Source organism: Zingiber officinale, chromosome 1A (genome assembly GCF_018446385.1).
Source record: "Zingiber officinale cultivar Zhangliang chromosome 1A, Zo_v1.1, whole genome shotgun sequence".
NCBI lineage: Eukaryota > Viridiplantae > Streptophyta > Magnoliopsida > Zingiberales > Zingiberaceae > Zingiber > Zingiber officinale.
The window spans coordinates 45769218-45795404 of record NC_055987.1 but is presented as its reverse complement, the minus strand read 5'-3'; the positions used below and the strand labels follow the sequence as shown (position 1 = coordinate 45795404).

Here is a 26187-nt window from a genome sequence, read left to right as displayed (position 1 = left end):
GTTGCTTTCTGCTAAACCAACTTACTAGGCATTGACCTAGAAATTGACAGCTACCACTTGTGCTTTTTCTATCTAGTTTACACCCGGCATAGTCTAAGTCAGAATAGCCAGTTAGATCAAGAGTGCAAGTCCTAGGGTACCATAATCCTACATTGAGGTTTCCCTTAATATATCTAAGTATTCTTTTAACATAAGTTAAGTGAAATTCTTTTGCGCAAGATTGATATCTTGCGCACATACCTACTGCAAAAAGAATGTCCGATCGACTTGCAGTTAGGTACAGTAGACTTCCTATCGCACTTCGATAGTATTTCAAGTCTACTGATTTTCCTTCTAAGTCTGAGTCAATTTTAATGTTGGTGGTCATTGGTGTATTAATATTTTTTGATTTTTCCATTCCAAATTTATTAATTAACTCCTTAGCATATTTGGTTTGGTAAATGTAAATTCCATCTTTTGTTTGCTTAATTTGTAGTCCTAGGAAAAAGTTAAGTTCCCCTACTAAACTCATTTCAAATTCATTTTCCATTATTTTTGTAAATTCTTTTAAGAAGTTAGAGTTAGTTGAGCCAAATATGATATCATCGACGTAGATTTGGGCTATGAAAATATCATTTTCTAGGGTTTTTACAAAAAGGGTTGAATCAACTTGACCTTGGTGAAACCCTTTTTCTATTAAGTAATTAGACAACCGTTCATACCATGCCCTGGGTGCTTATTTTAGTCCGTATAGAGCCATTTTTAATCTAAGGACATGATTTGGATGGTCTAAGTCTTCAAATCCTGGGGGTTGACTAACGTACACTTCTTCTTTTATAAATCCATTTAAAAAGACAGATTTTACGTCCATTTGATAGAGCTTGAATCCTTTATGTGCTGTGTAGGCCAGCAGCATCCTGATGGATTCAAGTCTAGCTACAGGAGCATAGGTCTCATCATAGTCTAACCCTTCTACTTGATTAAACCCTTTAGCTACTAGTCTTTCTTTGTTTCTAACTATTTCGCCTTGGTCATTTAATTTGTTTCTAAACACTCATTTAGTACCAATTATAGTTTTATTAACGAGTTTAGGTACTAATCCCCAGACTTGGTTTCTTTCAAATTAGGCTAGTTCTTCTTGCATTTCTATTGTCCAGTCTGGATCGGGTAGAGCCTCGTCTACAGTTTTGGGTTTAATTTTGGAAATTAGGGTTATTTGGCTTAGATTTCTGTAGGATGACCTAGTTCTAACTCCAAGAGTTGGATCACCCAAAACTTGGTCCGATGGGTGATTCGTGTTTGTTCTTAAGTTTGGTCTTAAGTGTTAGGATCTTAGATGGCTAGAGGGGGGTGAATAGCCTCTTAAAAACTTAAACACAAATTTCTACAACGAAACTTGTTAGCACAGCGGAATTAGGAAACTAAAACAAGGAGGAAACAAGCACACTAACACAAGGATTTACGAGGTTCGGGGATAACTTGCCCCTACTCCTCGGCGTGTCCGTAAGGTGGACGACCCCTCGATCTTCGGTAGATCGCACCCCGGAAAAATTCCAGCTAAAGATCCTCCTTCTCGGTGGAGTAACCTCTCCACAAAGTCTCAAGAAATATATATGTTAAAGCACAAGACTTACAGATCTCGGTGGCAAGGAAGAATGAACTATCGCTTACAACCACGCGAGGATCAGTAGAAACAGAGAACTCACAGACAGCAGTTTCTCACCCGAGAGCTCAAGAACTTAGCACACCTCAACGATCAATAGAACTTTCTTGCTTTTTTTTCTTGTTTGCTTGTTCTTTCCTCTCGCTTTTTACTGCTTCTTAAGCCCCTGTTCTCTGCTGTCGCGGATCGTGGTCAATCTGCACAGAATCGTCGCTGCAGCCAATCCCTCTTCCTCCTTACTGGTTCTCTGAACTCACACCAATGAAATCACAGTCTTCACTGGTGTCTTCTGAGCTCGAACCAATCACCAGGAGTCAAGCGGATCGCAGCCAGATCACACCAGTAGCCGTTGATGCCTCAAATGCACCATGCGCCGCGAATCACACCAGAAAGGCCATTTGTCATATTCCTCTTATAGACTTAATTTGAAATTAGGCTTGGAATGATACCTGTGATCCTGCAAACTCAAAAGATAACAGCACAGAGGGTTATATGAATCAGGCAGTTCAAATGCAGTGGAGGAATCGCAGAAACAAAACTGATTGTGTGTGTGGATCGGTCACCAGACCGATCCACGGACCGATCAGGACATATCTTGATCGGTCCGAAGCTTGTCTGATCGGTCGTGGAGACCGATCAGGCTGCAGGTGGATCGGTCTCCACGACCGATCCCTGCCTTCTTCTCTTCGCAATATCATCTCCTGATCGGTCTGAAGACCGATCAGATTGCACTCAGTGTGCTACTGAGTGTTTCCTGATCGGTCTACAGACCGATCAGATTACACTCAATGTGCTACTGAGTGATCTATGGAAACTTAGTTTCACTGGATCGGTCTGCCGACCGATCCACTGTCTCATGTGTCACTGGATCGGTCTGCCGACCGATCCAATGTACCATGGAATAATTCTGACCTAATCCGGAGAACAAACTACCGAGCCCTCTCCGACTTCGTCCGGTCCAGAGAATGAGCTACCGAGCCCTCTCTGACCTAGTCCAGAGAACGAGCTACCGAGCCCTCTCTGACTTTGTCAGGTCCAGAGAACGAGCTACCGAGCCCTCTCTGACCTAGTCCGGAGAACGAGCTACCGAGCCCTCTCCGACTTCGTCAGGTCCAGAGAACGAGCTACCGAGCCCTCTCTGACCTAGTCCGGAGAACGAGCTACCGAGCCCTCTCCGACTTCGTCCGGTCTAGAGAACGAGCTACCGAGCCCTCTCTGACCTAGTCCGGAGAACGAGCTACCGAGCCCTCTCCGACTTCGTCAGGTCCAGAGAACGAGCTACCGAGCCCTCTCTGACCTAGTCCGGAGAACGAGCTACCGAGCCCTCTCCAACTTCGCGTGCCAAGTTTCCAACTTGGACTTTTCCCTTCCTCTTGATCAACCTTGATCATTAATCAAATCGAGTTTAATTAACATCTGATACAAACTTAAATCCGTGTCAACATCAGAACAACAGCCAGGTCAGACTGTAACAACATTAAGTTTGGGTTAGTAATTGGTTCTTCAGATTCATTGAGTTCAGGTTGAATTTCATCATCTTCTGTATTTATCGGGTTTACATTTTCTATATTATCTTTTTCATTTATAGTGGATGCTTTATTTTCTTCATCAAATGTTACATTTATTGTTTCTTCAACTTTTAGGGTATTTTTGTTATAAACTCTATATGCTCTACTGGTTGTTGAGTACCCTAAAAATATTCCTGGAGTTGCTTTTGATGAAAATTTTCCTAAGTAGTTTTTAGTGTTTAAAATGTATACTTTACATCCAAATACTTTTAAATAGTTTAAATTAGGAATTTCGTGGTAGTATATTTCATAGGGTGTTTTATTATGAAATTTGTTAATTAAAATTTTATTTTGTATATAACAGGCTGTATTAATTGCTTCAGCCCAGAATTGATTAGATAATTTATATTCATTTAACATGGTCCTAGTGGCTTCTTGTAGGGTTCTATTTTTACGTTCTACTAGCCCATTTTGTTGAGGGGTCCTAGGGCAGGAGTATTCATGTTTATATCCATTAATTTCACAAAATTCAGTAAAATTATGATTTTCAAAATCTCCCCCATGGTCACTTCTAATTCTTTTTATTTAAGTGTCTTTTTCATTTTCTATTAATTTATAAAAGATTTTGAATACTTCAAAAGTTTCATCTTTAGTTTTTATGAATTTTACCCAAGTAAATCTTGAGTAGTCATCGATTGTTACTAAGAAATATTAGTTTTTGCTTAGTGACTTGGCTCCATGCGAATCAAACAGGTCTAGGTGAAGGAGCTCAAGTATAGACGTTGTTCTATTTAAGTTGGTTAATTTGTGGGTTGATTTGATTTGTTTACCCTATTGACAAGCATTACAAATTGAATTTTCAGCAACTTTTAGTTTGGGCAGACCTTTAACTAGACCCTTTTGACTTATTTTTGAAATGAGTATGGTATGAGTGTGACCCAGTCTCCTGTGCCATAACTCAGTTTCCTCTTGTTGTGTCAGGAGACACTTTGTTGAGGATATTGGTAGGTTAATCGTGTAAACATTATTTCTCCTAATGCCCTTGAGTGTGATTTCAGGGTTGTCAATATTTTTAACTATACAGCCTGATTTGGTAAAGTTAACTAAGTAACCACTATCACATAATTGGATGATGCTGAGTAAGTTAAAATTAAAATTGTCAACTAATAATACTTTTCGAATAATAAAATCGGAGCTGAGTTCGATGTTACCTTCCGATTACCTTAAGTTTACCGTCGTTGCCGAATGCAACTGACCCTAAACTCTTTAATTTGAGCTTTGTGAACTTCAATCTATCTCCAGTCATATGTCTTGAACATCCACTATCCAACATCCATTGATCCAATTCTTTATGTTCCTACACATAAAGTATCTGAATTGGATTCTATTTGATGAAAAGATAGTTTGATTGAAGTTAGCTCCCTAATTTTCCATCTCATTCAATCTAGGTTTTCAATCAAGTATGAGTGATTGTGAGATAGTTTAGTGATTTAATTTTAGTTGGATTTAGATAGGCTTTGGTTAAGTTAATTAAATTTGAAAAATATTAAGTTTATTAAATTTGAAAAATATTAAGTTAAGTTAATTAAATTTGAAAAATATTAAGTTAAGTTAAATTTTGAAAAATATTAAGTTAATTAAATTTTAAAAAATCTTAAATTTGAAAGATATTAAGTTAATTGAATTTGAAAAATATTAAGTTAATTAAATTTAAAAGAATATTAATTTAACCGATTTTCAAGGCTGTGCAAGGCTGGCAGAGAGGAGAGTGGGCAGGGTCGTGTGAACCTCACACGGCCGTGCCACGGGGCCGTGTGGCGCCCAAACTTCACCTCTATTTAAACCCTTCTTCAAGATTTGAAAGGGGATCTTCTCCCTCTTGGGGGGAAAGCGAGATTTGGGTGTTTCCTCTCAATCTTGGGAGGATTTATGGGCGATCTAAAGGAGGATCTTCAATGGAATCGACTCCGGACGTGGATTGGATCCGAAGACCAAGCTTCATCTTAGATAAGTTTTCTTTCTCTCCTCTTCTTGGATTGGGGGATCAAGAAATGCTTGTAATCTTTGTATTTTCGGATTTCTCTCTTCGATTCATGGAGTAGATCTCTTTGTTTTAGGATGGAGGGAGTATTTGTATGATGAATTGATGTAAACTCTTGTGGATTTGCCATTTCCTTGTTTCTATGATTTTGCCCTATTTGTATCAATTAGATCTTGAATGTATTGTTGTGATTTGGACCTAATTCACATTCTTGATTGATTGTTTGAATGTCTTGTGGATCTTGTAGAGATTATCTCTCACTCGATTTCTCGAGGGAAGCACGCGTAAGGTGCAAGCCCGTGTAAGGATGTTTGAGGGATGAGCTTTAGGGGGGAAATAGGATAATTCAATAGGGTAGGATAGATTTAGGGATTAATCTTTATATCTTATGGGGTTGAGAAGTATGATCTTTGTGTTGATAATCCGAGGGATCTTCGTGACAGGAACATGCCCATGTAAGGACAACATAAGTTCATATGTAATTGATCACATTTAGGTATAGATTTCAGTCCTAGGTCGGTTGTCTATTGCAAGAGAGAACCGACAACCTTCTATAAATGTTGGATAATTGAGAAATAGGATTTGGTAAATCATTTACATTGAGGAATCTTACAAAGAAACCAAAACTCCTAGAACATTCCTTTATCAAAGCCCATAATCTTGTTTGTTGATCTTTCATTTCTATATTTACTTTTCATTAGTTACATTTAGCTTTTGGAAACAAATTGATTAGTTGTTTGGCTAACTTGTGTTGAAACATTTCTAGTGCTTATTCCAGTCCCTGTGGATACGATAATCTTTTATATTACTTGCAACATTTCCGTACACTTGCGGAGAGCGAACAAATTTTTGGTGTCGTTGCCGGGGACTATGCTCTAACATTAGAGATTATCAATTGAGTTAGACTAAACATAACTTTTCTTTCTTTATCATTAGTATAATTGTAACTAATCTTTAGAATTCTGTTTTTCTTGTATTCTTTTCTACTTTTTGTAAATTTTTCTTGTTGCTATTCTAATTCTGTATTCTTGATTTCTAGCATTCTAGTCTAGCTTTTCTCTGTTCTTCTTTTTCTTTAAATTTTTCTCTACTTTTATTTTGTAAACATATCTTGTTAATTGATTAGCATATGAATTATTCTAGACATTTTTCTTTTTCCTTTTGTCATTTCTTTCTTGTTTTCATTATGCACTTTCTTTCTTGCAATTTAAATTTTATATTTTCTTTCTTGTTTTTCATATTGCATTTTATTTCTTGTTTTTTATTCTTGATAATTTTTTTTTATTCTTGAATATCCATGAGCACTAACATGTCAAGCAGACCCATGAGAAATTTTTCTATACCCTTTTCTGCAAGATTTTTATCTCCCATTGTGCAACCTCAAATTGAATGTAACACCCCAAATTTCATGATTTGGAGTCCTAAAAGACCTTATTAAAATCTAGAAATGTTTTAGAAAAATTCTAGAGATTTTTAGAAATTTTTAGAGTATTTTTACGTAATTTTTGGAGTTCGTTTGGTATTTTTACCAAGAGAAAGAAGTTTAAAAAAATATATATCCAACTGGTCTGCTGTTGTTTTGAGGGATCGAACTTGAGATCTGTGGCTTCGGTTTAAACCTGCTAACCAGCTATTCCATGGCTGTTTTGTGAACAAATAGAGAATGAAATAAATTTAAGTAGTGGTTATAGATAATAGAAATAAAAGGTTGAAAAAGGGCCAAGCCGAGGCTCGGCCCGAAGACCTCCGACCGCAGCAAAGTTTTAAGCGGAACACAGCCAACCAACTGCGCCAGCAGAGTTTGTTAATTTAAGAAGGAGCAAAATATATTTAAGTGATAGTTATTAACAGAATACCGGGTTATTAAAAGGAGAACTTAGGTTTTCCCTTTTGGCCCGAGAACCCTTTTCCTCACGCGCGGCGTCGGCGATTTCTGCTTGGGCGAAATCGCAATCAAAGCTAGGGCATCTCCGGCGGCCGGCGAGCGCCCCTCTCTACAAAGTCTTCCCACCATCAAGCCCCTCTCGTCGAGAAGAGCAATTGGGCGCAAGGAGAGGTCGAGAACTTGAGTTTTCATCGAACCCTAGCAGCTCCTCTTCCCGATTTTGAGTCCAATGATAGGTAAGTCGCTTACTCACCTGCAGTAGGATAGCTTCGGATTTCTATTTCTTTTGTGTTCCGAACTTGTTCTGTGAAGAAGGTTAGATTAGGGTTGCTGCCGTGACCTTCAAAGGAAGAATAGATTGTGTTCTTATCTAAATCCTTTGTGTCCTTAAGTTATCTAAAATAGTTTAAGGATTCATGTTTCCTTCAGTCTTTAGTTTTCTGCCGAGAATATCAGAGAAGAGAAACGGATTATATTGTTTCGAATTATAGATTTGGTCCGGTTGTGATTCCTCTTACCAGATATCTAGTTGCCCATAATGATTTAATTTCGGTTGCCTTATATAAGTTTAAGCTGTGAACAAGTTTTATATGGGTTTTGTTTTAAAATTCCAGCAAGCCTTGTGGACCTTGCTGTGCAGGTCTAGATCTGTGCTAGAGGGGCACGAGCAGCCTTGCTGTTAGTTTCGATTGTGTCTTTTGTTGCTTGGCAAAAGTTAAGTTTTGAACGAGTTTAAATTAGGTTTCTTTTTAACTTCGACAGGATTGTTAGCTTTGGGTTATGTTTCCTTGCTACGTTCATCCAAGTGTACAGATTTTCTTTTAATTGAAGCATGAGCAGATTTTAGTTTTCATTTAGCTCTTAGACGTATGTGTAGTATTTTCGGTTTGTACAGCTTTGTGCCGTCATGTATGTTTTAATGTAGACTTGTAAGCTATCGTTTTAGTTTCTAATGCAAGTTTTGGTAGCAATCACCTTGGTTTATAATGCAGTTTTCATATGCAGTTATCTAGTTAACGCAGATGTGTAAGCACTCGTTCGTTTTAATGCAGATTTTTGTGAGCAATCGTTTTGGTTTTAAATCAGATTTTCCTTATAAGCTATAGAATGAATCAGATTTGTTAGGTTCATACTAATTATTGTAGTTTGCTGTAGTTCAAGTTCTCTATGCTAGTTCTAATACCTGTGGGTTATTCTCTAGTTTTACTATGCAAGAGATGAATTATTCTTCAGTAGCTCATTGACTTTATGCATGAAATTAGTTATAGGAAATGAATGAAGTCCCTTTGCTGCCATGAAACTCAATTCAAATCGTTCAGTTTTGAATAGTTGTGTAGTGTAGGTTTTAATTCTAACAAGTTTTAGATTTAGTTTAAGCTTATATGATATGCAGACTTTCATAAGTATTGCTTGCAGATTTTGATAGGTGTTGCATGCAGAACTCCAATCTTAGAACATATTTTTATGAAGCTTAATATGCAGAATTTTATTAGCATAGTAGGAAGATTTTTGGTGTAAGTATTTCAAAGTTAGAATTTGTTTAAACATCTCAGTTTTTAAAGAAGCATTCTTTTATTAGAAGTATTAACAAGTGTAAGAAAGATAAAGAAAAGAAAGAAGAAGGCCAAGGCCTTAAGTAGATCCCAAGGTCAAGACTTTAGGGATTTTGGCACACAAGGTGCTTAAAGAAAATGCCGAGGCATTATATATTAGAAGTATTAAAAGATAACAAGTATTTTACTTTTATCAGTGGCACTGTACTGGACTCTCTGTCCTTGGGTTGGGCTCCCATAGTCGTCCCTAGGTTTAGATAACCTAGTAGTAACGGCTCGGCCGACGGTAGACGGTCGACGACCATAGGGTCACCAAATGGGCCGCCAAATGGGCCGCCGAATGGGTCGGGTCGTTACAAAAGTAAAAGCACAGTTGTCGGGCCCAAGAAGAAGTTGATTATTATTTTGAAGTATTATAAGTATAAGTTTTTGAAAGTTTTACATAAGTATAAAGTATTTAAAGAATAAGTCTTTAAACAAGTGAAATAAGATTCAGAAGGTGTTTAGAATTCAGTAAGCTTAGTTCTTTATGCTAGCATGATTGTATAGATTTACTTTACATGTTTAGCCTTCCAGTATATTTCTTTCACTAGTAGATGAGCATGAGTAGATTTCCTTTTGAGCATTCAGTTTTAGATTTCAGTATATCCTCATGCATATCGAGATTTTGTGAGTTAGATAGCGCTTACTAAGCAAATTTTGCTTATAGACTACACTTCCTCTTACTGCAGATACAGGAAAGGAAAAGATATAGAAAGGAAGGCGACAAGGAGGTGTTTGAAGGATGTGTGATGCCAGGACTATGGAAGCCTTGGGACTATGAAAGAAGTTTTAGTTTAGTTTTTATTGTCTTTTGCTATGTTAGGAGTATTTGAGATAGTATTTGTTATTTTGATATGATTAGGACGTGGTAGAAGAATTGTAATCTTGTGTGATGATTTCTTGTGTTGTTTTCTTTATTTTGGATTTATTATACTGCGTGGTTGATTGATATGTGTTCCAGCCGCTTGTGGCTGAGTATATATTACATGTATTGTTGAATAAGGTCACCGATACAGGGGAGACTCTGTCGAAATTTTTCGGTAGGGTTTCTCCATGTGATTTTTAATTATACCGGTTAAGTAGAGTTAGTAGATAAGTAACGGTCATCCTTAGAGAGTATTAGTAGTAAGAAGGGTGGTCGTTACATTGAAGCAGAAAGTTTCCAACTAGACCCAGAGATAATTTCCATGATACAAGGTCACAAATTTGGAGGAGAAGTATCAGAAAGTTCTTATCTTCATCTTGAAACATTTTAAGAGATTTGTGATTTGGTGAAATGTGAAGGAGTATCAGCAGATGCAGTTCAATTGATGGCATTTCCTTTCAGTGTCAAGGATAAATCAAGGACTTGGCTATATTCTCTCTGTCCTCAAAGCATCACAAGTTGGGAACAATTGGAAAAGTAATTTCTGAATCATTTTTTCCCTCTAAGTAGAACAGTGTATATGAGGAATTGCATAACAAATTTTGCTCAGGTATATGGAGAATCATTATTTGAAGCATGGGATAGATTCAAGAGTCTTCAAAGACAGTGCCCTCATCATGGTTTTGAAAAATGGTTGATTTTGCACATATTCTATGGGGGGATTTCTTTCTCAGACAAGAGTTTATTGGATTCATCAGTTGGAGGTTCTTTTATGGACAAAAGTGTAGATGGAGCTTATTCATTAATTGATCAAGTGTCATTGAACCTCCATGAATGGTCGAACAAAAGTTGGATGGAATTTCCCTTAGATATTCAAGAAGTGCAAGCCATAAATGGAAGAGAGTCTGTCATACAAAATGAAGTTCCACCACCTAAAAATGTTAAAATTCACAAGTCACAGAGTGAGGAGTTCAAACATTTGGGGGCAAAGCTTGATAGTATTGTTTCAAAATGGTTTAAAGAAGATCCCCCTCCTACACAGTCAAGATCTAATGAAAAGTGTGATGATGTTGGGTTGAGAAGTGGCAAAAATCATGAAGAACTTCTGAAGAATGACATGTTTAGAATTGAGGAGAAGAATAATAGAAGATCACAAGAACTCAGTTCCATTTCTCTAGGAAGTTCCCAAAGGCCACAAGTATCTTTCCCTCAACGATTAATCACACCAACACTAGATAAGCAAGTTGGACCTCCTCCAAAAGCTCAAAGGGAATTTGGGAAAAAGGAAGTTCAGTCTTTCCCAGGACCTTCACTAAGGGTCACAAAGATTAGTGGGGGTCAATGAAAATAAAGACTTCGGCAAATCCTGTGACACTAATATGGTTGAGTGTAGATTTTTGAATGTATATGAAGATGAGGATTTTTTAGATGAGGATTTTATTGATAATGCAGTGGTAAATAAGTTTTCAGATCTACCTCAAAATTTTATAAGGTGTTATAGTGACATTGAATTTTCAGATGATGAATGTGATGTGGTAGATTAACTTAAAACTGCAAGTGAAGTTATTAATCCTCTTGTTATTGATTCTCCTATTGAGTACATAGATGTTGGTTTATTTTTTGATGTATGTCTTGATGATGATGATATGGAAGAATATGTAGGGAGTTGTGTTGTGGAAGCAGCATCTCAAGGATCACCACCTTTGTCAACACAACCCTTAGAGGTTTTAAGAATTGATCATGTTGTGGAACAATGTGTAAGGACTTATGCAGAGCTAGCAGAGTCTTAAGAATCACCATCATTGATATCATCAATACCTGAGCTAGAGCCAGAACCATCATTTGATTCAGAGGAAGTCACATCTACATGTTTAGAAATTTCAGGTATTTCTCAGCAAAGTAAGGTTAGTATTTCTTGTGATCTTTTGGAAAACTTTATGGAGGTACTTATAATTGACTTTGTTGGATGTGATTCAGTTTTTATTACTTATTCATCTTATGTTGATATGGTTCTAGCTCTATACTATATAACATGCTTATGGGAGATTTGTTTTTCTTTTGGATGTGCAGATTTCACATGGGCCAATAATTGGAAGCTCAATCTGAACCGTCTTCGACCACTTGAAAAAATTTCCAAGAAGACGAAAATGGATAGAGTTATACTTTACTTTATAGCTCCTTTGATGAAAGCTCTCTCCATAATAAGAGCCCTTGGTAGGAGGGTTCTAAAATATCTTACCCCTCCAAGAGCGAGATTTCGATGAATCTAATAAGGTGGTCGAGCTAATGACCTTAAACAAGCGCTTCTTGGGAGGCAACCCAAGTTCATTTTCCTTATTTTCTTTTATGTCTTTAGTTCTTTCTTTCTAATAAACATGTATCCTCTACTTAATTTTTCTTGTCTATCTTATTTTTATAGAATTCAAAGTTGTGGAGGAATGTGAGCATTGGATAGAGGAGTATTTTTAATACATGAATGTCAACCATTTGGAGCTCATCACTTGGTAACTTCTCTAAATTTCATAAATCTTCTCCACATTGTTTTTAGTTTTCATTGGGACAATGAAAAGTTTAAGTCTGGGGGGATGCATTAGATGTGTCACACCCCGGAGGAGTCCCTGTCTGAAGAAATTTCGGCAGCACCTCCCCTGTACGGCGGACAATCTGAAACTTCATACATCCACAATATACATCAGCCACAGGCGGCTGGAATATACACACAACCATGTAGTTTATATGCAGCCTACTCGGCTGATACAATAAAAACGCAACCACGCAGTTATATGTAGCTCTAACAGCCCACTCGGCTATACCAAAACCAAAACACAACGGAAAATGACAGAAACCAAATACAAACCAAATACAAAACTGCTAGCCGACTAGGCTTACACAACCAACAATACAATACTCCGGATAGGGGTGTCAAAAATGAACCCGACCCGACGACCCAACTCGAGTTGACCCAAAAAAAAATCGGGTTCGGGTTGGAGGGTTGGAGAGTAAAAAAGTTTCGGGTTGGGTCGGGTCAGGTTCGGGTTGACCCGGGTTGACTTAAATAAAGGATTTTGTGGATTTTTTTTGGGTTAAATCAAATTTTATTTTAAAAATTTAGATGTTTTTATGTATATTAATATCATGTTTGTATGATAATGATGGAGTATTGAGATAAAAGTGAAGAATTATAGGGAAAATAGCCCAAAAAAGTCATTTTGAATCAGATTTTCGGGTTATATGGGTCGGGTTCGGGTTGATCGGGTTGGTCGGGTTCGGGTTCGGGTTGAGGTGTTTTGGGTTGAACTCGGGTTCAGGTCGGGTTCGGGTTGGGTTAAAAAAAAAGAAAAAAATCAACCCGACCCGACCCACCCGAATTGACACCCCTAACTCCGGAAACTAAACCAGAACATAAAGCCAAATCTACACATACCATATACCACGATTAACATAAATAAAATGCGAAGACTGGTCTTCTAATGTGACGTGGGGACCGGCAGTCAGGATACTCTAAGCGACTCCATAAACAATCTGGTAGCTGAAAAAAAATATAGTGTCCACGGGGTGAGTTTGTTGGTTAATCCTAGGAAAACGTACCGATTCCACTGTAAAAAAAATTTTTGTACAAGTGTCAAACCTTTCCTTAAATAACCTATTGTGTTCTTTAGAAGTTAAATAAGGAATCGCAGACGGAACTTAACATCATTGATTCCAAATTTAACTTATCTGTTCTTAATGGTTTAGATTTGAATCGCAAGCGGAACTTAACACTATTGATTCAAATCTACCTAGGTTATTAATTCCATAAATATTAATTTTCAAAATTGGCTTCCAGGACTCAATGGCGAGGCACATGGCCTTCTTGGATATGGGAGCAATCACCACCGCCTAGGCAAAGCCTTTTAAGGAAAGCTAATATTTATTTCCTTAAATAACTCTAGGTTAACCAAAAGGAACAATCGAATCACAAATTCGAAAAAGAAGAAAACACAAAATCGAAAAATAAATTCGATAAACTAGATCTAATTGCCTCTTGTATTTAGAATTCACACAAAGAAAAATAACTAGTATGATGCGGAAGAAAACTACTAGTTATACCTTCTCTTTGTAAGCTAACGACCTCGAGATCTTCTGCCGTATTCCTCGCCTCGCCTTGGACGTCGTGTGGGCGACGATCCTCCAAGATGAACACCACCCAAAAGCTTCCTCCTTCTTCTTCTAATATCCGGCCACCACCACCACCAAGGAGAAGAGAGCAAAGGGAGAGGAAGAAGGGAGAGGGTCGGCCACCAAGAGATCACCCAAGCAAAAGAATAAGAGTTGTATCTCATGAAGCCCCCTCACCCCTTCTTTTATATTACTTGCCCAAGGCAAATAAGGAAAAACCTTTTACAAAAAATAAAATCATCCAAGAGTTTTTCCTTTTCCCTTTTTATTTTTCCTTTTCTTTCCTCTTGATTGAATCAATCACCAATCAATGGTTATGATCAATCCTATTTGGTTTAGGATTGAATTTGCTTTAATCCTATTGGTCGGCCCTTGCTTGAGCACCAAGCAAGGTGGTCGGCCACAATTAAAAGGAAAGGAAAAATAATTTTTTTAAAAATTTTACAAGAAGAAATCCTCTTATAAAATTTACAAGCTCTCTTTCCTAAAGTATGAGTTAAAAAAGGAAAGTTTCTAAAAATTAAAACCATGTTTTAAAATTTATAAAAACTCTCTTATAAAATTTCCTTTTTTAATATGGTGATAGAAAATTTAAATTTTAAAACTTCTTTTCCTTTTTTTCTTAAACCATAAGGATGGTTAAAAAAGGAAAGTTTTAAAATCTTTTAAATTCTCTATTTAAACATGTGGCCTAATTCAAATAAGGAAAGTTTTAAAAATTAAAATCTCTCTTTTAAAACTTATAGTTTTCTACAAAGAGAAGATTTTAAAAATTCAAAACAACCCTCCCTTTTTGAATTATTATAGCCGGCCCCTACAAGCTTGGTCACCAAACTATAGGGTCGGCCCCTTCAAGAGGATGTGGCCGGCCATTGCTTGGTCACCAAGCAATGGTCCGGCCCCCTTCTTGGACACCAAGAAAAGCCTTACATTTGGATGGACTTGAGGCTATAATGAGGCTATGACGGGACCTAGAGGAGAAATTGGTTTTGGCCTTCCGATGAGCTTGAGTATCCCGTGTTCGCCCCGAACACACAACTCAAGTTCATCGATAATAACTCATTCCACTAGAGAGTTATTACCGCACTACCGCACCAATCCCAAATTACATTATGGGCTCCTTCTTATCATGAGTGTGTTAGTTTCCCTGTGTTTAAGATTACGAATGTCCACTAATTAAGTAAGTTACTGACAACTCACTTAATTAATATCTAGCTCCAAGAGTAGTACCACTCAACTTTATTGTCATGTCGGACTAGGTCCACCTGCAGGGTTTAACATGGCAATCCTTATGAGCTCCTCTTGGGGGCATTCTTAACCTAGATAACTAGGACACAGATTCCTTCTATAATCAACAACACACAATATAAGTAATATCATTTCCCAACTTATCGGGCATATTGATTTATCGAGCTAAACCTCACCCTTTGATAAATCAAAGAAATAAATATTAAATATATGTGCTTGTTATTATATTAGGATTAAGAGTACACACTTCCATAATAACTAAGGTTTAGTTCTTTTATTAAGTCAGTACAAAAAGAACATACCTAAATGATCCTACTCAATACACTTAAAGTGTATTAGTGTAATTTATTAGTCAAGATAAACTAATACTTAATTACACTACGACTATACTGATAGTTTATTCCTTTCTATCTTAGTCGCGAGCAACTGTTTATAATTTATAGAGAACCGACAACATGATCTTCTGAGTGTGACACCACACTCCATGTTGTCTACTATATAAATTAATTGAACAATTACATTTAATAAATAAATGCAGATATTGACCAATGTGATTATTTTATTTTAACAAATAAATGTTTACAAAAGCTAGGCTTTTAGTATACACTCCAACAGAGTTCAACAACTCAGCGAATACCAATAGACATGCCTAGTAAGATATATCTAACAGCAATAAACATGGAGTACAGCTTCCTAATCATATATAGGAAAAATGTAAAACTGAAAGGTAACTGAGGAAGCTGTACTCACTAGGAACTCCTATCCAGACAAAAGGGTCGTCAAACCAAGAGTGTCACAAATCCTGTATGCATGTCAAACATATGCATTCAACCAAATGCAGCAAATAAATGCAGCAAGTACAAGCAATAAATGCATCAATGCGTATGATGCCAATGACATGTCCTGGTCACCCCTACTCTCCTGTCAGCCGTCTCACACATGATGGTGAGACCGAGTGGGTAGGGCTGTGACAACCGTGCACTCTGCCATCACTACTCCTGATGAGTGACCGAGTGGACGGGATGCTGTCGGAGTACACCTATCCTCCTTACCCCAAATCATAAATGGGGGAGCTCAATGCTCTCATCTCCCGGTACACGATGACGGGGAGGGGTACCTGTCCTGCTACAACGTTGCGTCACACAAAGCCATGAGTGGACCAACGGAGCCCTTGACAGAGCTGTCACGCCCCGGAGGAGTCCCTGTCCGAAGAAATTTCGGCAGCATCTCCCCTGTACGGTGGACAATCTGAAACTTTCTACATCTCCATATACCTCAGCCACATGCGGCTGGAATAATAACAGAAATAAAATACAACCCACAGACATTTCACGCAATTTAATAAGCAATGATAAGAAGACTCAAAATCCACCCTACTCAACTACACTCATAAAACACAAATCCGACGATAAGATCAATTTACCTCTTCTGTCGTCTAGGCAGACATGTAGTAAAAGCAAAACCAAACCAAATCCATCGACATCACAAAATCCATATCATATCCATACCATCAAACAAAACAAATTTAGCATAGTCTATGTAAGAAAACCAAAAGACCAATAATATCCTCGAGGTCTGTAGGGACTAGCAACTGGATCTCTCTCCTGATAGCATCAACCTGAAAAATAACAACAATGGAGGCGGGGTGAGTCCAACACTCAGCAGGTACAACTGATATACAAAGTAGGGAAATAACACCTAGCACTAATCATGCGTACAGTCTCCTGATATAAGAAAGATAAAAATGCATCTGAAGTAAACAGGAGAGAAACTGTACTAACCAGAACCTGGGTATAAGGACAAACAGTCCGAGTGGTATAGAAATCCTGTATGCATGTCAAACATAGGTATCCAAATAATATGCAGTATATAAATGCAGCAAACACAAACACAAACAATAAATGCATCATGCATATGATGCCAATGATGCGTCCTGGTCACCCCTGACGCCAGTCGATCATCTCACACACAATAGTGAGGTCAAGTGGGTAGGGTTGTGACAACCGTGCACTCTGTCATCACTGCTCCTGATGAGTGACCGAGTGGACGGGATGCTGTCGGAGTACACCTATCCTCCTACCCCAAATCATAAATGGGGGAGCGCAATGCTCTCAACTCTCGGTACACGATGACGGGGAGGAATCCCTACCGGCTAACACGTTGCATCACGCTACCCATGAGGAGACCAACGGAGCCAAACAAAGTCCCTGCTGCAACACACTGCCTAAATCGACCACTAACCCATGAGTGGTGGTGTGTGCAGATCCATGTAACTGGCGATGTGCTCAACAATAATGGAGCGGACTATCGCACAGCATGCAATCATGCAAATAGTGCATGACACTAACCACAAAATATCCTAAGCACCATGTATATATATAGAAAGTGCACCATAAGTCAATGAATCAAAACAACGGTACACAGATCAGATAAGGTATACAATCTAGGTCTTGAACATGGTGAAGCATGGTATATCACTACCCCTACAAGCATGTATAAACAGGTAAAGTATACATGAGATGCAAACCAAGCAATCAATCAAGCATGTAACAAGTTTTGGGTAGTGATTAATCGAAACAGAATGAGGAACATAATTAATACAATTTGTTAAATTCACTACTATGTATATCAAACGACATAAAGTCAAAAGTACCCGCCTCCAATAAGAAAGGTCCAATCAGTCCGAAATGGATCCCTCGTCGAGACACCGTCTCGAATCAAAATCCTGTACCAATCAATATATAAATGTTTTATTTAGCTAAAAGTCATATGAATTTAAATAGCTTAATAAAATCCACGAAACTAAATTAGGGAAAACCCTAATTAACATAACCAATTGCCTACCCAAAATTAAATCTAACCAACACAATCTACAACAAGGATCCATTTTCCTACATCTTACCTAGGTTCACACCCGTTGCAGAAGCCAGTAGATACTGAAAGGAGTGGCTGTCAGAACCAGAACAACCCCACAACAAGTCTCACTTCACCTTCCGATCAAAATTTCAACCTTGATTGTTAATCCACAGCATAAAACTTCACCTCACGGCTGGGATCACTGCTGGAACCAAACTGATCAAGAAAAAGATTAAGCAATGGAGATCACAGATCATACAACAACCCAACTCACCTTATTTTACTCAGATTTAGGGCACAATGCAAGAACAGGGAGTCGACAGCACCCGGCAGAGGAGTTGTCGACCTAATCGGCACTGCTCGGGCTGTGGCCGGCTGTAAGAGGTGAGGAGATGGGTCGGCGGCGGTGCTAGGGATCTCCACGGCTAGGACGACGGGCTTCGGTGGCAGTGGCTAGTGGCGACGTCCAACGATCTGCCACGGAGGTTGGCGATGCTCTACCAGAAGAGAGGAAAGACTCGAGCACTCACGCGATGGTCGGCACTGTGCTGGCGTTTTGTGCAACGGCGGCACGCTACAGATCCAAGGCACCGCAGAGTGAAGAAAAGGGGTGTGTCGCGTGCTCCGGGAGGAGAGGGAGTCGGTCGCCTCTTGCTCAAATGCTGGCGAGGAGGAAGAGAGGGGAAAGAAGAAGCTTGGCTGGCGTTCGATCGGAGAGGAAGAGGTAACCGCCGGCGCCAGGAGGTTAGGGCACGGGTGAGTTCGGCGGAGGAGAAGAGGAATGGCACGCGGGGAATAAAAATGAGGGAGAAAAGAAATAAGAAAGGAAAAGTAAATAAATAAAAATCAACTTTTCCTCACTTAAATGGGTAGCCTAAACAGGCTTCCCGGACCCCATTTTTATCCCCGTAAACTCGTCCATACGAGTTCCGAAAAATTCTCAAAAAATTTTCAAAAATTTTAAAAAATTCCCTTATCATTATTCTCCATATTTCGGTATTTTACAAGATCACCTGCTGCAACACACCCTGCCTGAATATACCACTAACCCATGAGTGGTCGTGTGTGTAGATACATGTAACTGGCGATGTGCTCAACAATAATGGAGCCGACAATCGCACAGCATGCAATCATGCGAATGGTGCATGACACTAAGCAGGGCAATATCCTGTACCAATCCATATATATATATAAATGTGTACCCTAGTACAAGTAAGTCAAATCCACAGATCTAGGGTATGCAGGTCCTCTATGGCATAACAACCTAGGTCCTGAACATATCCACCTCCATAAAATATGTACCAACAATATACATGGATCAAAGCAAAAGGGTCTAGGTACACAGATCAGATATGATATAAAAATATAGGTACACATGCCAGATAATAAAAATTCAGAATCTAGTCCTAAACTCAGTAAAGCATGGTATGTCACTTACTCTAGGAACTAAGGTACTCATGGCAATAATCACGAGGTATAAACATGGATACATAACAAGCGACAAAACAGAACATGCTATGGGTATCAAACCGTGACATACCAAAGACAAACATGATCATTGCTTGTAGCTATAAAATACTATGCATATCCAACTAGTAATATCATAAAAGATAAGTCAAGAGGTACCCGCCTCCAATCGATAAGGTCCAATCTGATAATCAAGATACTCGTCTCGTGTCAAGGTCCTATATCAATCAATATATAAATTTTTATTTAGCTAAAATTCATAAGAATTTAAATAGCTAAATAAAATCCATGAGACTAAATTAGGGAAAACCCTAATCAACATAATCATTTGCCTACCTAAATTAAATCTAACAATTTACTAGGGTTAATGGTCTTAACCCTAATCGTTCCATTAAATTAATTTTAAACCAACTCAATCTACAACAAGAATACAACTCTCTACTCCTTACCTCACTGCTCTAAAGCTTCTGTCAACAGCACAACTAGAGATCGTTTTGTTGCTGATAGCAACAAGATAAATTGTTGGATCAAAGAAACCACAATAAACCCTATTAGAAATTCTTTCCCCCTGTCCAATTAAGATGAGGACATCACAAATCAACAATACCTAATTTTCCTCTCCTTCGATGATGACAGCAGATCCGATCAAACGCTGGGTGGTGACACTAGGTCAGATTGCTGCCCAACAGATCAACATTCCAAAATCAGCACCTAGCATAGTTTCAATGCCTAAATTCACAGTGAACTCCTCGACTAAGTAAGACCAAATCAATGTTTACCCAAAACTTGTGCCGGTAGTTTTCTTTCTGCCGACATCTGGTGGTGAAGAAGGAAGAGGGTCGGCGTGATGTGGCTAGGGCACAAAGAAGGAAACACTTCGACGACGCTTCTGTGGTAGGGCGCCGACGCTAAGGATCTCCACGGCGATGGGGTGAGGGGCGATGGTTGGCCTCGGCGCGCAGATCAGATGAGAGGAGATGAAGTGCCGAGGGATTAGGGCTTTGTACGCATGGGAAAGCGAGGAAACTGCTCGGCGCCGGTTAGGGCACGGAAGAAGGCAGTGTCGGGCGAGGTTAGGCACGCGGGTTCAGCGAGAGAGAAAAGAAAAAGAAGAAATTAAAAAGAAAAGGAAAAAAAATCAACTTTTCCTCACTTAAACGGGGTAACCCAAAGAGACTTTCCCAGGCCCAGTTTCCATTCCCGTAAACTCGTCCATACGAGCTCCGAAAAATTCTGAAAAATTTCAAAAAATTTCGGAAAATTCCCTTATTATTATTCGCTTATTTTCGGTATTTTACAAGATACATTTGATTTAGTTTAGTTTTTGCATAATAACTTTTTTGTTTTTTTTTTTTTTTGCTAGTTGCATCATTCATCATATCATGATTGTTTGTTCCTTAATGCAAAATACTAGCACGTTTATTATCTAGATTCATGATGTTTTAAATGATGCTAGTAGTAAGCTTTATGTACTTCTTTTCTCTATTTTGGGTAGCATGAAATAAGCTAAGAATCATATGGAGATGAGTTTTAGTTTTGGCTTAACCCTAAGGGGCTTACCTTCACTTCACTATACTTGATGCTTGAATAGTTGATATCAATGAAACAGTCATGATTTATCTTGTTTGCTTAGTACTTGGTTTCCATGGTGATTTCTCAAACTTCATTTTGGTTACTGGATGAGGCTCAAATCATGTAAGCTCATTTGGAAAAGTCAAAATATCCCAACATTTGTGCTAAAAGTACACTTGTGAAATAAGATTTGCACAATGCAAATGCTTATGGAAAAAAATTGAAAAAAAACAATGAAAAAAAGTGAATATGGGATATAAAAAAATAGTTGTCGTGAGTGGAATCTAGCAAGTCACCCCTTTGAGACCGAGTTGGGTTACTGGGGAAATGACTGCTTAGCTTCTCTTGAGATTGAGCACGCCTTTGAGACCATGGGTTGATTGATAAATATGAACCAAGTGTTTGGAAAGTAAGTGTCTATCACTGGTTACTTATCCATCACTGGAAACATTAGGAATTCAAATTTGATGATGACTTGACTAGGACATAGATTGAAACTTGAAGAGTTTTGAGTTGTCTTTGCACTGTGCACAAGATACTTATGCTCGAGCCATACTTGACTTTATTTTCACGATCATGCTTGTTAGTGAAACTTTTTGATAGAGTTAGGAAAGTACATTATGGTTTATGAATGTGTTGTAAAATATATGAATGTAGATTGCAGCATTTTGCTTGAGGACAAGCAAAGGTTTAAGTCTGGGGGTGTGATGTGCGTAGATTGTATACACTTTTATGCATGTTTTGATGCACATTCACATACTTTGAGCATGCTTGACCAATGCATTTTCATACTTTCAGCTTTTCTTTTTAGCATATTTACTCTCTTTGTTCGGAGATCTGCTTTTGTGCATTTTCTGTACACAGGAGTCGGAATTGGTGAAGATTTTATGTTTGAAGACAAATCTATGAGCAAAGCAAAGGGAAGACGGTGCCCTACCTGAACCACACACTGCCCTGCTCTGGGGGGTTGCCCAGGCCGTGTGGAGATCACGGGCCAGAAGGTTGCAGCAGGAAACGAAGAGGTCAAGGTCGTGTGAACCTCACACGGCCGTGGAAGGATCTGAAGAACCCAGATTGAGAAGGAGCCTAGGTCGTGTGCACAACACGGCCATGTGAGTTTTCCATAGCAAGGAGAAGCCTCGGTCGTGTGTCTCACACGGCCGTGTGAGGTTCTCAGTGGCAAGGAAGGAAGCATGTCGTGTGTATCACACGGTCGTGCCAGATTTCCAGAGGCTAAGACAGTTCAGGTCGTGTAGATCTACACGGTCGTGTAAAGGGGCTATTGGGGATGTTTGCCACGGTCGTGTCTCACACACGGTTGTGCAAGGCTGGCAGAGAGGAGAGTGGGCAGGGTCGTGTGAACCTCACACGGCCGTGCCACGGGGCTGTGTGGCGCCCAAACTTCACCTCTATTTAAACCCTTCTTCAAGATTTGAAAGGGGATCTTCTCCCTCTTGGGGGGAAAGCGAGATTTGGGTGTTTCCTCTCAATCTTGGAAGGATTTCTGGGCGATCTAAAGGAGGATCTTCAACGGAATCGACTCCGGGAGCGTGGATTGGATTCGAAGACCAAGCTTCATCTTAGATAAGTTTTCTTTCTCTCCTTTTCTTGGATTAGGGGATCAAGAAATGCTTGCAATCTTTGTATTTTCAGATTTCTCTCTTCGATTCATGGAGTAGATCTCTTTGTTTTAGGATGGAGGGAGTATTTGTATGATGAATTGATGTAAACTCTTGTGGATTTGCCATTTCCTTGTTTCTATGATTTTGCCCTATTTGTATCAATTAGATCTTGAATGTATTGTTGTGATTTGGACCTAATTCACATTCTTATTGATTGTTTGAATGTCTTGTGGATCTTGTAGAGATTATCTCTCACTCGATTTTCCGAGGGAAGCACGCGTAAGGTGCAAGCCCGTGTAAGGATGTTTGAGGGATGAGCTTTAGGGGGGAAATAGGATAATTCAAGAGGGTAGGATAGATTTAGGGATTAATCTTTATATCTTATGGGGTTGAGAAGTATGATCTTTGTGTTGATAATCCGAGGGATCTTCGTGACAGGAACATGGCCATGTAAGGACAACATAAGTTCATATGTAATTGATCACATTTAGGTATAGATTTCGGTCCTAGGCCAGTTATCTATTGCAAGAGAGAACCGACAACCTTCTATAAATGTTAGGCAATTGAGAAATAGGATTTGGCAGATCATTTACATTGAGGAATCTTACAAAGAAACCAAAACTCCTAAAACATTCCTTTATCAAAGACCATAATCTTGTTTGTTGATCTTTCATTTCTATGTTTACTTTTCATTAGTTACATTTAGGTTTTGGAAACCAATTGAATAGTTGGTTGGCTAACTTGTGTTGAAACATTTCTAGTGCTTATTCCAGTCCCTGTATATACGATAATCTTTTATATTACTTGCGACATTTCCGTACACTTGCGGAGAGCGAACGGAGGTGTCAGCTATTCTGGAGCCTCCATTTTTCCTTTTAACTTGTTTTTAAAGTTTTAATTATATTCCTTTTAATTTTATTTGTTAAGATAATATTTATTAATTTGTTAAGATAATTTTTATTTTTATTTTTTAATTATTTATTTGTTAAGATAATTTTCCTTTTTGCTCCCCCTGGATCATAGCCTCGATAAGGTCTATCAAGGTAATGTACTTGATCCTTAGGAACCCAATACTTCCCAAGTCCAACTTGATTGACCAAGTTGGACTTGGGTACCCATGCTTGGACTAGTTTACTATTTGGTCTGTTGACTAAGGATAGATAGGATCGATATTTCTTCTTGGTTTTGAAACCTAGTCCAGTTCTATTGTAAACGGCTCTTTGTGTCCCAAGAATTAGGTCAAGGTTCTTGGACCCCAAAGAAAATCGTTCTAAGGTTTCTATAAATCCTTGACCTGAGTTTTCAGACTAGAATTTTCTTCCTAAAGCTTTTGGACTTGAGTTGAATTTCCAGTCTGAACTGCGTCAAGCAAGGTTATGGAGTTAGTCGCTTTTTTAAGGGAAGTTACTTTCTTTAGAAGCGACTTGATCCGAATTTTGGATTTAGCTACTTTACGTATTAAGTAATTAATTAAACTGTATAAACGGCATTTACTTACAGAGGAGTTTGACCCTTCGGAAACGGATTCGGATCTGTGGCTTCTCTCGGACTCTGCTTCTGATTCGACCTCGCTTTCGGATTCGTTGGTGTAGTCCCTGGGCGTCAATGCGAGAAAGCTTGCCTGCTCGACTTCTTCGTCGTCAGATTCCTCGGAAGATGACTCTTCCCAAGTTGCCTTCAGGGCCTTTTTCCTCCTTGGTTTCTTTGGATCCTTTTGGTTCGGGCAGTTCACCTTGATGTGCCCCTTCTGATTGCACCCGTAGCAAGTCACCTCGAATTTGACCTTTGAGTTTGGTTGGGCTTCTTTGGACTGGATGGCCTTTCTGACATCCTTTTTGTTGAAGCCCTTCTTTTTGTAGAGTTTCTTTACCAAGTTGACTATTTCGGTTGTGAGCTTGTCGTCGTCGTCCGAATCTGGTTCTTCTTCTAACTCTGGTTCAGTTCTGCATTTTGTTCTTGATTCACGCGCTCTGCCTGTACCTGCAACCAAAGCCAACCCTTTCTCGGCAGGGCGTGCATTAATCTGCTCATGAAGTTCAAATTCTGTAAAAAGTTCTTCTAATTTAATGGTAGATAGATCCTTAGATACCTTGTAAGCGTCTACCATTAATGCCCACAAGGTATTCCTCGGAAAGGCATTTAGAGAATACCTGATGATGTCCCAGTTATCTACCTTCTGTCCAATTACATGAAACCCGTTGAGCAGATCTTGTATCCGGGCGTGGAGTTGGGCAACCGTCTCACTTTCCTGCAATTTAATATTAAATAATTTATTGAATATTAGGTCTCTTTTACTTACTTTGGTGTCGGACGTTCCTTCGTGAAGTTCGATGAGCTTCTCTCACAGCTCCTTGGCACTGGTGAAGGGGTCGACGCGGTTAAGTTCTTCTTTTGATAGGCCACACTGGAGGGTGCAGGTCGACTTGGCATTTGCTTCCACTTTCTTAATCAGTGACGCGTCCCAATCCTCATATGGTAGTGTCTTGTCGGCGCCATCAGTTGGTAGTTGGAGCCCGGTTTTGACGATCATCCAAACTTCAAAATGAGTATGGAGATACGCCTCCATCCGACCCTTCCAGTACCCGAAGTCATCTCTGGTGAATAGCGGGGGACAAGCTGTACTGTAGCCTTCTTGAAGGGTCATTTTAGATCCAGTATGTAGAAGATAAACAACAAGAAAATTCCAAAACTTGATCCTGGATTAGTAGTGCGGGAAGTATATGAAATGAAAAACGAACTCGGGTGGTGTTGCACCAACCTCGAGCAAGAAATCCGATTACGAAAGAAACAGATTGGAAAACAGCAAGAATACCTATTCCGATCGACTCCTAAAAATAAAAAATATCACGAAAGATGTTTGATTGGTGGTTGCACCAAATCAAAGCTATCCCGCTCTGATACCAATTGTTGGATCGAGAAGCGCTAGAGGGGGGTGAATAGCGCTCGTGGCTATTTCATACGATTTAGAAATAGAGTCGGAATACGCAACGGAAAATAAAAGCAAACACACACGCAAACACAGGTTGTTTACTTGGTTCGGAGCCTGTGGCGACTCCTACTCCAAGGCCCACGCTCGTTAAGCGTTTACGGTGGGCAACACTTATAATATCGAAATGATGTTACGATTTAAGTACAATAAATAGAAATTAAATATACCAACGACACTGGAAAATAGTAGATTCAGAGCTTCGGGTCATCGGGATGTTGTTGCAGCACTTCGGGATGGACTCGTTAGCAACTGGATGTAGAAGGATTGCTTTTTCGAAGATCTACTAGACTGTTGCTCGAGACCTCCTTTTATTCACTGCTGAAGGCACCTTAAAGCCCATCTGAGGCGCCTCCAACCCACCAAGTCAGCCGCGTGGATCAGCACTGATCCGGTCGCACCTCATCCACTTGAAGGTGCCTTCAAGCCACTCCAAGGCGCCTCCAAGGCGCCTCCAAGGCGCCTCCAAGCCGTGGTCCAAGGCGCCTCCAGCTCCTCTGCACAGCTGGCTTCAGCTTGCACCCGAGGCGCCTCCAAGCTCCATGGAGGCGCCTCGGACACTGTTCATCCTAGGCTTAACTTGTTTTTGTACCTGCAAGATATGTTAGTCCTAAAACAACACTGTACCCTGCAAGACAAAGTTAGAACAGATATAAACATGATAAATTAAGTGGTTGACAGTCATCGGACTGTCCGGGTCTGACTTCGGATTTTCGACCAGAAACCCTAGGTCAACCCAACG

General features: G+C 39.2%; 1 non-coding gene across 1 annotated transcript; it reads right to left on the bottom strand.

Annotated features, from left to right (window-relative positions):
* Positions 1-10114: 10114 nt before the first annotated feature.
* Positions 10115-10220, bottom strand: LOC122039144. Its single transcript, XR_006128037.1, has one exon. It is a non-coding gene; the product is annotated as a small nucleolar RNA R71 (small nucleolar RNA).
* Between the last annotated feature and the right edge of the window lie 15967 nt (positions 10221-26187).